The sequence below is a fragment of the Nicotiana sylvestris genome, chromosome 7 (genome assembly GCF_000393655.2).
Source record: "Nicotiana sylvestris chromosome 7, ASM39365v2, whole genome shotgun sequence".
Lineage (NCBI taxonomy): Eukaryota > Viridiplantae > Streptophyta > Magnoliopsida > Solanales > Solanaceae > Nicotiana > Nicotiana sylvestris.
The window spans coordinates 65597750-65607675 of record NC_091063.1 but is presented as its reverse complement, the minus strand read 5'-3'; the positions used below and the strand labels follow the sequence as shown (position 1 = coordinate 65607675).

The window sequence follows — 9926 nt, the reverse complement described above, 5'->3', positions numbered from 1 at the left end:
TTTCTCTATTCTGCATTTGTCTTTCCACAGCAACCATATAAAAGCCTAAACAAGCAAGATTTCAATAAAGAACAGCATCAAATATACAAACAGAAGAGCTAAGAATAATTTAACAACTCAGAAATGATCAGTCACAGTGAACATATAGATTTATCAAAATCTTAGTGTATCGTTATTATTCATAATTTTTCATTAGTCAACGACAGTCATTGTGTATAATGAGACTAGACTATTAGAGGGATGGTGAAAAGGAAGTAGATTATTTCAGAGTCCATACCCCATAATGTCCCATGGCACCCCTCGAGACCTATGCAGAATTAAAAGAATCTGAATATTGGCATGTAAATAAAATCTAGAGAATAAAATTAAAGATATGATACACCGCCATCGGGTAAAAAATGAAAGATAAGATCAAACTTTAATGGATTAAGTGAAAAAAATTTGATCCATTTGGCCAGCAGGGTTTTGGTTCAGCTTTTATCTTTACTTTTTAGTTAACCAATTCTAATTAGCACAAAGAAAATTGGGAATTAGTTATTCCAATTATTAGAAAATTTTAAAACAAATTACAACATAGGGCATTGAAGAACAATTTTTCAGTAACCTAGAAAAAACTTCTCTACGTTTTGACTGGTTGACATTCTTTTACTCGACAGGATGTTTCTATAAGCTCTTTTCCCAATAGAGCAAAACCCTTTCGAATTTTGACAGATACCATCAGTTGATGAACATCACATGCAACAGTTTTTGGATGAATAAGATAAGCACTTAGCACTGGCAGTCAAGTAGGTACTTTCTAGCTTAATAAAGAGCTTTCGTTGTGGATCATCAATTAATATGTGGAGATTTCTTACATATGACATTATTAAGTTTTGACAGACTAGATAATTTGTTAATCTACCAGATTATTACAGGCTTAAAATAACAAATCCCTTGACTAAGAAAAACTCAAAGAAGATTGATAGCCATACCAATTGCACTCCCAATTGCACAGACCCATAAAAGCCTCCCTGACCATTTGTCACCAACGATTCCTCTATTCCCAAAGCCCATCAGCTAAAACTGGAGCAAGGGAAACACGTATTAGAATGTGAATTTCTCGTCATGAACTACAGTAGAAAGGGAGGAAGTAAAACAAACTCAAACAGTAAGAAAATAGAGAAACCATGTATAACAGGGAATTCCAAAGACAGAGAAATATGAAAGAGATATTTCTCGTAGTACAGCAGGTATATAGAACAATAAGAAAGCAATAAAAGTTGATTCCATGATCCATCTAGGCTGAGCATTAAGGCTGGTATCAACTAAATGACCCACTAAGCAGTTTCTGGAGAATATATAAACAATTGTTCACGAATATGCCTTTTGTTATCGCATCTGGATGTTTTGTCCCGTATCAAATTTCATAATTTTATGACTAAAAATACCTCAAACGTTAGAGAAACCGTAATATATCTTAAAAGACAAATTATTATTGGAATCAAAAAGAGACCAAATAAAACTGAAGGGATATTGATGATTCACATGGCCGACCCCAACAAGTTTGGAATTGTGACGTTGTAGTATTAGTTGTTGCTGCTGATAATCAAAATATTAGAATTCTAGCTGTCATAGTGCTTTCAAAATTTACACCAGGAATCCTTTCTATTTTAGTTTTTTCTTTCACTGGTACAGAGACATTTGACCAATACAATGATCGCACAGCAAAGCTAGAAGAAATTCAAAACCATCTTATTCGATCAGTAAAAGAGAAAACTAAAAATTTAATTATCATTTTACCAAATGATCAAAGTTCATAATTTTTGCTTCATAGTAAGGTCCAGCTTAGCAATCAGATCAATGATTAAAACCAAGATACCCAGCCTTAGAAGTCCCAGAAGATCATGTAAAACTAGCACAATTTTGAAGGAAAGAAGACACTGTAGGGACTATAGATCGGAATCGTTCTGGAAACTGCCACCACTCCCTAACACCAAAAATGTCTCTAAATTGGATGAATGAGAGAGCATTATATAGCTTCTATGCAGCAAATCAAAACTGATCCATTGGATGTTTGGATCGCTCTTCATATTGCCTAACTAGCTCCAATAGCAAAAAGTGTAAGTTCACTTAGATACGAAAGAAAAGTAGGACCACTGAAATAAAACAATTTGAAAAAGAAAAAAAGAAGACCAAAACCCCCAAATACAAAACTATTTTGCAGAAACAATGCTCGAAAAGGAGAAGCAAATGGGAGCAACAAACATAATAATAAATGAAATACAAACACTCAGGTGTGAGAGAGAGTGAGACTGTCAAATTATTCTTCAAGGGATCAAACGGGTCAGCAAACTCAATGCCAGTGCCAGGTTATAAAGAATGACTACTATTTTCAAGATAGCTATAATTATTGCAAGAGCTTTCAAAAGGTTAATAGATACTTAACATGAAGAACTATAGGGAACAACTAGGTCAGCGAACTCCAAAGCTAGAAGCAAATAATAAAGGATGAGTACTAATAATCGAAATACATGGAAATCAGTTCACATCATTTTCTCCTAATTAAAAAAAACAGTTATTAAGGGGATGAAAAATTATGAAAAAGGAAACATCTCGAGTCAGGGCTTAGATAATATAAGCTGGACCAGAGTTAAGGCACTCTAGCTTGGCACCTGGAACCAACTTGGAGTAGTCTAATATGCATCGGCAGTTATTGATTGGAGAAGTTCATTAGGGTAACATTTGGATGATGGAATCTGGATATACAAAGAGGATTACAACTCATGAATCTTAAATTTAAGGGTATGATATTCTTGGCAATTGAAATCCCTTATTTGGATAATGAAAATGATTTCATCATTCGAAACCTATTAATTGAAAGGAATGGAACATACTGGAAATTTTAATTAAATCAAAGAAGCAGTTTCTAAGTTTTTCTTTCCTAGGTAAAATGGTATACTATTTCATGATATGAGAAATGGAGAACATAATAGAGAACTTTGTTTCGAGATACATGAAAAGGAAAAGAAAGAAGACGGCACAGCTAGATGAACCCAGAAAAAGAGAAGCAACCAACTCTAAAACAACTGATTTTTTTTTTTTGATAGGTAACTTTGAAACAACTGAGCTTGTAAAAGCGCAAACATGATAGGTCCTTGAGATGATTAAAATAAGACTAAAACCAATAGCAAAGCTACAAAAAAAAGGGTGAAAGAGCTTGAAGTCACCTTGTAGCCCTAGAACATCCAATTTTCCATCTCCTTACTTCTGAGGTCTAGGCACTAAAGTTCAAGTTCAAGGCGTCTGCAAAATTCCATCACTAGTTCTTTGCCTGCTGAATTAAGGTAGTCGATCAAACTAAACAATCCACGATTGGACAGGGGTGGGCATTCGGTACTTCGATTCGGTATTTAAGAATTTCGGTATTCGGTTTATCAATTGTGTATACCAAATACCGTACCAAAGTATTTCGGTACGGTTTCGGTTTAATACATATTCATGTGTCACGTACTGCTAAGTGCTAAGAGCCTAAGCATTAAGCAAGCATAAAGCCAGAAACAGCCACTAACAAGTAAACAAGACCATTCTGCCTAACAATCTGCCATTCTGCCTAACAAAAGGCATGTAAGAAACATTCAAATCTGCCTAACAACATACAGCAGCACATACATGGCAGATGCACACCTGATTATCACATTCACAACAAGTACTTGAAAGGGAAAAGAGGTAAATAAATATCACAGCAAGCTAAGATAGTAACAACCACTAACGAGTAGTAACAACCACTAACCAAGTACATCTGAAATACTACTAAGACTTGATGCATTAATCTGCATCTTCTTAGGTTCTTATTCACCTATTACTTTGTCAAATAGCTAGAACACCAGCCTATTCTGTTATGCTATCTAATAAGCAACTTTTGTCAATTTATAGGTTGACGTGAAACATCAGGCTATTCATTCATATATCTGAAACTACTGTCACAAATTAATAGCTCCTTTGCATCATATAGATTCATCCCTAGATACAAGAATACTAAGCGCAATCATAGTTCTAGTATGCCCTACCTTAACCTACTTATTATCAACTTCGTTTTTCATGATTTTACACATTCAATTATTTGGGCGAGTTTTATATACGGTTCCCTATTTCAAGTATCGAAGTGGTCAAGGAAGATCAGAAGCACATAATTTCTTGCTATGACCGAATAGGAACAGGGGCACTTTATCTCACAAAACAAAGAAGCCCATTAACAAGTGCAACAATGATAATACTCACAGAACCATCATTAATATAATTTCATGCAATAACTCTTTTATTTTCAATCAGTTAATTCTTGAGATATCTATAGCTTATTTGACGAGGCTATAGCTTATGGAGAAGTTATGAACCTGAATGAAGGTCAACAATGAGCAAACAAACAATCGCCGAAGGTAGGAGTCGCCGTCGCCGAGGTTGTAGTCGTGAGTCGTAACTCGTGAATCCGACCGCCGCAGCAACCAAGCAAAGTCGTGTGGGTTTTTTGAAATTCTTGTCTGCTTTTAAGAATAATAAGTGTTTTTTGTGCTATTTGTGTTTGCATAATTGATTTGAAAAGCAATTTTGATTAATTAATGTTTGATCAAGCCTTTAAAAAATGGTTGTAATTATATTTTTTTAAAAAAAATTCTCAAAAGAGTGTTTCGGAGATAAGCTTCTAAAAAATTGTACTTTTTCCTTCTAAAAACTTATCGTTCGAGAAGTACTTTTTCCTTCTAAAAATTTAGTCAAATATTTGGTCAAACAAGTTATAAACCTAAGTGTAAGGAATTAGGTAATTAGGGGTTTTGGACTTTTGGGGTATGAACTTAAGGTTATTGGGCTAAAAAGTAAAAATAAAGTTGGGCTTGGACTAAACTATTTCGGTATTTTGGTAATCAGAAATCCAATACTGGATCGAACTACCGAAATACTGTAATTTTTGTACCGAAATATCAAAAAAAATCGAAACCGAAATACCAAATTAATTCGGTTCGATTCGGAATTAAGTTTTTCGGATTTTATACTCACCCTTAAATTGTCACTCGGTTCGAAGCAAGATAATCTAAAATTATGACAATTACTATTCGGTAAGTCATCGGCTTTTCTTCGACTCAAATTTTTTCATACATTTTAAATAAATTTTAATCCTAAAATATTTTGGTTTATATAAAAATATTTTCTTATTAAGGTTTTGAATATGTAAATTTTATATTCCAACAATTAATGATGTCCAATTCAAGATTATATATGATTTAACCCTCACTCTTGTTCTAAAAATGTTGGAGCTGAAGTTAGTAGTTAGAATGGGCCGGCCATATTGTAATTATATATTGTTGAGATTTTTACATGGTCCCTTTTTAAAAAATATTATCATAAATGATAGTAGACTTTGTTTATTTTAAAAACAGCATTTTTTTTTTACCTTTTTAGCACTTTCATTTTGATAACTCCATTAACTAACTTGGATCCCTCTACATTAATACACTTTTTACTATATTTCCTTTTCTCTCACTCTTCTATAACTTCTTTTTTCTCTTTCATAAATAACATTTACCCAAATATATCAAAGATTCTGAAAGAAGAATATCTCATAAATAATCTCTCTACACAATGAGAATTTTAGTATTTCTTTCTTTTTTGAGTTTTAAACTTTTTTCTGTACAATTTTATTTTAAACTTTTTTCTGTACAATTTTATTTTAACTAAAAATATACATTTAACATATTTCAAGTATATTATATTGTGATAATTTACAATGTAAATATTCCATCAATATGTCATATATACCACATATATAACTTATATATACATCATACTACATTATTATATTGATATTATTCAAAGTATATTGCTAGCATATACCTTACATAAAATTTAATTTAAAATATTAGTATGCCACTAATATGTATATAGAAGAAGAAAAATATGTCGCATATACTATTTATATACGGATAATTTGTACAAATATGCATGTTATATTAGTGCAAAATATAAATGGCATATTTATAATCTCTTTAAATATAAATAAGTGTATAAATAACATATGCATATATACATAATTTTTCCTAAAAAAATACATGATTTATAATATACCATAAACATACATTATATTTTTTTCACGAAATATATGTATTTTATTCCATTGGAATATACAAATATATAATTTTGCTAGGATTAAGTTGAATAAAAAGGTCCATGTGTAAAAAGGAAAAAAATTATTATGGAATGGATCGATGATATATAATTAAATATAAAGACATATATAAACAACATATGCATATATATATATATATATATATGAATTTTCCTAAAACAATATATGATTTATAATGTATATACACCACAACATACATTATAATTTTTTCGTAAATATATGTATTTTATTTTGTTAGAATATAAAGATGTATAATTTGCTACATTACATTATATAAAAAGGTCCATGTATGGAAAGGAAAAATCTATTATGGAATGGTTTGGTTTCTAAAAAAAAATAGTATAAAACATGGTATATAATGGAGAGAAAAAGCAGGGAAATATATTAAATACTAGGACTGCCTTTTTAAACAGCTTGATTCTTGTTGATTTGAATTGAATTAAATCTGCTATATATATAAATATTTTACTTCCATATTTGTTAATCATTAATTAATGCTAATCTTTTGTATTATATTTTTAATAGTGTGCTATTAATGAAAGTAGCTCTATATTATTCTTATTCTGGCCCATCAAAGATCCGGCCAAATTATATTATGTACATATTAGACAACTTACAGTGCAATAGTAAACGAATTCATTTTTGAAATAATATTTTACATTTCTGCCAAAGTATCTCTCTATAGATATTTCCGCCTAGGGTTTGTCTCAATCCTCGTTGGTTTCAATTCTCTCTGATTTCATCTATTAACAAACAAAAAAAAGCTAAATTTTTCATTTTCGAAACAGAGGGAATACGAAAATAATGCTCAAATTCAGTTTCCAAATCAATACTATACAAAGTGGTTGAAACGAATTCAAAAAATAAGTCATAAATTCAGTAAGTGAACTAATCAAATGGATCAAAAATCCTCGTACAACAAATTGCTTTAAAGTTCATGACATCCTCTATCAGGTCAGACACACAAAAAATAAGAAAAAAAGATAAAACATAAAGGACAAAGAATATACCTTCTAATACGGTAAGAAATTGCTTAGCCGCAAACTAAAGAGAAGTGCGGTGCGAATTCTGAGTCGATTGTCGGAAAGTCCTTCAGTCGAGTTTACTGGATCCGGAACTTTAACACGCCCAAGACTTTGTGGGTGAGTTCTTTTAGTATTTAAATTTATTTTTTTGTATTAATAGGTTAAGTTACATAACTATGATTAGTACAATTTGAATTAATTATTAGCTGAGGTTGCTAAATATAACTATTTTTAGGGCATTATTTATAATTTGTTTATGTTTTAAAAAGTTTTGCACTTATTCCTTATTTTTTGCTTTCATAATCCGAAGATGGAAAATTTTACCCTACCATTTTTTACAAACTTTAGGACTATCAAAGGATCCGGCCCAATTGTATTATGTACATATTAGGCAACTTACAATGTAATAGGGAACGAATTCTTTTTTGGAAATAACATTTTACATTTCTCCCAAAAGTATCTTCCTCTCTGGATAGTTCTGTCTAGGGTTTGTCTCAATCCTCGTTGGTTTCGACTCTCTCTGATTTCATCTATTAACAAAAAAAAAACCTAAATTTTTCTTTTTCGAAACAGAGGGAATAGAAAAAAGCTCAAATTCAGTTTCCAAATCAATACTATACAGAGTGGTTGGCACGAATTCAGGAAATAAGTCATAAATTCAGTAAGTGAACTAATCAAATGGATCCAAAATCCCCGTACAACAAATTACTCTAAAGTTCATGACATACTCTATCAGGCCAGACACACAGAAGATAAGAAAAATAGATAAAACATAAAGGACGAAGAATATACCTTCTGATACGGTAAGAAATTGCTTAGCTGCAAACTAAAGAGAAGTGCGGTGCGAATTATGAGTCGGTCGTCGGAAAGTCCTTCAGTCGAGTTTACTGGATCCGGAACTTTACTTTGTGAGTGAGTTCCGTTAGTATTTAAATTTATTTTTTTGTATTAATAAGTTAAATCCACTGTGAGCACCTAATTTTTGACAATATTTAATTTTTTTGTCACTTCTTCTATGTAAATATTTTAGGGGGTTTTAACATTCAAATTTTTAGCTTTGTTATACTTTTTATTATAGGTTAAAAATACAAATTTTTAGAAGGTGAATTATTACTATTAATATTATTTTATTTTTATTCTTATTTTTAAATAATAATAAAAAATCCGAAAAATATTAATTTTTTTAAAAAAAATTCGGGAGAGATTTAAAAAAATAAGAAAAAGAGAAGTATGGAATTTAAAAAAAAAAAGTAAAAGTAGGTGGAATTCTCTTTTAAGAAAGTAAAAGAAAGTGAAAAATTTTAAAAATAAAAGTAAAGTGTTGTGGAAATTTTTAAAAATAAAAAGTAAAAGAATGTTGGAATTAAAAATTAATATAAAGGTAGCTGAAAATTTTAAAAAAATTAAATTAAAATAAAGTAGAATTTTTTAAAGAAAAGTAAAAGAAAGTGGATTATTTTTTTAAGAAAAGTAAAATAAGTGGAATTCTCTTTTAAAAAAAGTAAAATAAGATAAAAGTAATTAAAGTTGGAATTTAAAAAATAAAAGTAAAGAAAGGTGATAATTCTTTTTATAAAAAAAGAAAAGCAAAATGTAAGTGGGATTTCTTTTAAATAAAAAAATAAAAAAAATAAAAAAGGGCTGAAATTTTTTAAAAATTCTCCTATAAATAGAAGAGAAATATTTGAAGAAAAAGAGAAAAGAGAAGAGGGAAGAATATTGAGAGAAAACAAATTTTCTTCTTCTATGCTAAAGAGAATTTCTATTAGTTTTATTCTTTTTACCTATTTCTTTCAACAACAAAAAAAAACATATAGCCATTCATTACCTTGTTTAAAAAAAAATACCTAAAAAACAGGAGCTAAATCACACGAAAAATCAAATCCAAAAGCTTCAAACTCAATTTAAAAGATAGCCCAAAATACTAGCCCGAAGAGGTCGAAGTCGAGTTCGGTTCGAAAGGTTTCCGCTCGTTGCCTCTGATTGTGGTTCATTTGCACATTAAATTTGATGGTTGTTTGCTCCATATGTATTGAATAAGATCTTCATCTATAAAAGGTTCATTCTTTTCTTAACCAATGTTTCCATTATTTTTCTTTCACCGTATTTCCTTTTGATTTGTATATTATATTTTGGTTATCTACCAACTTGAAAGATATGAACAAAAAAAATGAAGGAAGAGCATCAAGAAATAGAATTCGTGAAAGACAGAATGAGTTTCTTCAATGAGATTGTAGTTCATAGGGAAAGATAGGAAAATGTATTCAAAATGGAGAGAGAACGATGTAATAGCTTGGATCCAAATTAAAGGATGTTAAGTCAATAGCAAATTTGATACCGACATGGGTGATTAGGTCCATAATAACTCAAATCATATATTTCTTCAATAATAATTCCATATTCATAAATCATGACCTTGCAATAATCTCAAAGTAGTTTTAGGAAGAAACATAATCATGAATATTTGTAGTTTGCTTTAAATTGAATACAATCCTTTTAGAATAATCGAGGCGCGCCATGCCAAATAAAATCTCAAAACTCATGGCCCTCATTTAATTAATTTTAATCCTTAGAAATCGAGGCGTGCCATTTAGTTGAATTTTCCATGGCCCTCGCAAACTTGAAAGTGCGTAGTTGCTTTAGGCGCGCTATTTTTTTAAAAAAATAATTTCCTAAACTCGGGTGTGCATTTTATGTGACCCAAATCTAAATCTCAACAACGTTAGATAAAATGTGTCGTGGACCGC

At 30.4% G+C, this 9926-nt stretch overlaps 1 non-coding gene across 1 annotated transcript; it reads right to left on the bottom strand.

Moving 5' to 3' along the window:
- Positions 1-1050: 1050 nt before the first annotated feature.
- Positions 1051-8092, bottom strand: LOC104237183 (uncharacterized). The gene is made up of 3 exons (XR_011401114.1): positions 7972-8092; positions 3207-3310; positions 1051-1062 (listed from the first exon to the last, which is right to left on the bottom strand). It is a non-coding gene; the product is annotated as an uncharacterized protein (transcript).
- Positions 8093-9926: the final 1834 nt, after the last annotated feature.